The sequence below is a fragment of the Mesocricetus auratus genome, unplaced genomic scaffold (genome assembly GCF_017639785.1).
Source record: "Mesocricetus auratus isolate SY011 unplaced genomic scaffold, BCM_Maur_2.0 Super-Scaffold_15014, whole genome shotgun sequence".
NCBI classification, from domain to species: domain Eukaryota; kingdom Metazoa; phylum Chordata; class Mammalia; order Rodentia; family Cricetidae; genus Mesocricetus; species Mesocricetus auratus.
In genome coordinates, this window is record NW_024429186.1 from 33,177,251 (window position 1) to 33,180,288 (window position 3,038).

At 45.0% G+C, this 3,038-nt stretch overlaps 1 pseudogene; it reads left to right on the plus strand.

The window, feature by feature from the left end:
* The first annotated feature begins 1,800 nt into the window (after positions 1 to 1,800).
* On the plus strand, positions 1,801 to 2,219 carry LOC101837522 (annotated as a pseudogene).
* Positions 2,220 to 3,038: the final 819 nt, after the last annotated feature.

A 3,038-nucleotide genomic window follows, 5' to 3' on the forward strand; every position in this document is an offset into this window, starting at 1 on the left:
TCTCTGGTGTCCTGGCAACTAGGCAGTGCCTCAGCTGTCCTGGATGTGAGAAACGTTGAAGACTCCAGGGATTCTTCATGTCTCATTACCCTTCTTCCCAATTTATCTCCCCCTGCCCAGGCAGACCATCCCCCTTCCTTCAAAGTATTGTGTCCTCCAGCTTATTTTTTCTTCTTCCTCTCCAGCCTCCTTCCTCTGGGCAGAAGGCGAAAGGCCCTGAGCTAGGGAGGAAGGGAGAACCAGGACTGCAGTTTTTTGTTTTTTATTTTTTCCTCTTGCCTTGCCCTCTTGTTCCCAGAAGAACCTTGGCTTGAAAGGATGGAGGGGATTAGAAGGTTGAGGCTCCACTTCCAGAACCCATCCTAAGGGAGTTAACTTGTTTTTGCTAGAGGAGAGGTGACTCAGCCCAGACCTTAGATGGGGAAGCCCCTCTCAGAGCCTGAAAGTGAAAGCCGCAGAGAGGCCTGGATCTTTATTTCCAGACCAGAAAGGTTTTGCTGAGTTTGGAGAAATTGAGTTCTGCATCTTCCTCGAATCTGTAATACGGAGGGCAGTAGGCAACTCCACACAGAATTTCCCAAAGGAATGGCTCTGTCTACAGAAGTGCAATAGAAGCAGGCAGTGAGATCCCAAATTCAGAGCTCTGGAATGGTCCACACATACTAGTTAGTGGGGAGCTTTATTTAGTCACCCTCCACCACTGTCCCTTTACCTACAAATTACTATAACCACCAGTGATCATGATATGATAATTAGCACATGCCTTCTTTTTTGTTTTAATATAAGACCCCAAAATAAAGGACTGTGGTGAGGCTACTCCTAGAGACAGTTTCTGACTCACTCATTCACTCACTGAATACTTAGTGATCTTCTGATGGCTGGACCTTGAGTGAGGCGGTCATGAGTAAAACAGATATGGTCCTTGCTGTCACAGAGCTGCCACACTGTAGGCGGGGAACTGAGGGAGTTTACTCCCAGGAGGAGGACATCCCAGAAACACATAATCAAGTGCTGGCTGAGAGGTGATGCTGGGGCCTCACCTGCAGCAGTATCTTTGAGGACGATCTGTTGGGTGAGTGGGGATGAGCAAATGAAATCCCACTTTGGGTAGAAGCTATGTGATTTGTAAGAGTTCCAGGAAATAAAAAGTTTAACAAACCCCAAGCTGCCTCCTCATGCTAACACTCCAATATAACTCCCAGGCTATGCCAATGCCATGCCTCCAATTTTGTTTCTACACAATGTGAAGCTACTTTGGGAAAGTGTGACGTTTCACTCAGGGGGAAGATAAAATTATCGTGTAGATGGGGGGGGTTAGACTATGAATTGCAGGGGAAGACAAGAAGATGGGCTTCTGAGGGCTGAGGAGGTGCCTCAACCAGCAAGGAACTCTAGGTTCAGTGATGGGGTTCCTCTCAAAAAATAAGATGAAGTTCCCAGAGCAATGGCTCAGAGGTTAAGAGCACTTACTGCTTTTACAAAGGACCCAGGTTTGACTGGGGGACTAAAAAGAGAAAAAACAAAAACAAAACAAAACAAAAAAACCAAAGGACCCAGGTTCAGTTCCCAGCACCCACATAGTGGCTGCTTCACACCAACCGTTAAGTCTGGATCGCCTGTCTTAGCACACTATTCTGATCTGCGAAGGCACTAGACATGTATGCGGTACACATACAAACACGCAGGCAAAATGCTCTTACAGATAAAATAATTCTAAGAAATGTTAAAAAAAAAAAAGAAAGAAAGATGGCTTGACTCCATCTCTGTGGTAGCAGCTTCGGAGTCCGTGGGTTAGTTGCCTCCATGCAGCTCTTTGTATGCGCCCAGGAACTACACGCCCTCCAGGTGACCGGCCAAGAGATGATCGCCCAGCTCAAAGCTCCTGTGGCCTCACTGGAAGGCATTGCCCTGGACGGGAAGATCGAGTTGTGCTTCTGGCTGGCTCGACGGAGGATGAGGCCACCCTAGGCCAGCATGGTATAGAGGCCCTGACCACTCTGGAAATAGCTGGTCTCAAGCTGGGAGGTTCCCTGGCTCATGCTGGAAAAGTGAGAGATCAGACTCCCAAGGTGACCAAACAGAAGATGAAAAAGAAGATGGATTGGGCCAAGTGGCGAATGCAGTCCAACCTTTGCTTTGTAAACATTGTGCCCACCTTTGGCAAGAAGAAGGGCCCCAGTGCTAATTCCTAAGTCCTATTGTGATTCTGGCACTCTAATAAAGCCACTTGCCCAGGAAAAAAAGAAAAGAAAGATGGAGAGACACTCACTGTCAACCTCAAAAAAAAAAAAAAAAAGAAAAAAGAAAATAAAGATGGAGAGATACTCACTGTCAACCTCAAAAAAAAAAAGAAAGAAAAGAAAAGAAAGATGGAGAGATACTCACTGTCAACCTCAAAAAAAAGAAAATAAAGATGGAGAGATACTGTCAACCTCAAAAAAAAAAAAAAAAAGAAAATAAAGATGGAGAGATACTGTCAATCTCAAAAAAAAAAAAGAAAAGAAAGATGGAGAGACACTCACTGTCAACCTCTGGTCTCCATACACACGTGCACACGGATGCTCATGCACACACGCCTCAAACTCATATATCCACAGGCACAAAAGAAAATCAACTTCTTTTGTTATTTCTAAAATCAGACTCAATTCTCTACGTCACCAGGATGGTATGTGTCTGTGATGGGAAATAGGTTTGTCTGTCTTCACTTGACTGACAACATCCTTTTTTATCTCTTGCTGATAAAAGACATTGATGTCCCTTCACAGGAAACTAACAGGAAAAGAAAGAAAGCCTACCACTAAATACACTTCCTGAGGGTGAAACCAGGAGGCTGCTGCCCTCACTGCAGTGTAGGAAAAGGCTGAGTAAATAATAAACGAAACATCCCCATGCGGACCAGTACTATTTCCCTTCTAAAGCTGGCCAGTCTGCTAAGGGGCAGACAGAGGTCTTCTCAAAATACTAAGAGGTATTGAAACTCATGAATCTCTTCTGTCTCAAATGGAGGAAACGTAGAATTGGGAGAAATGTAAGAGTCA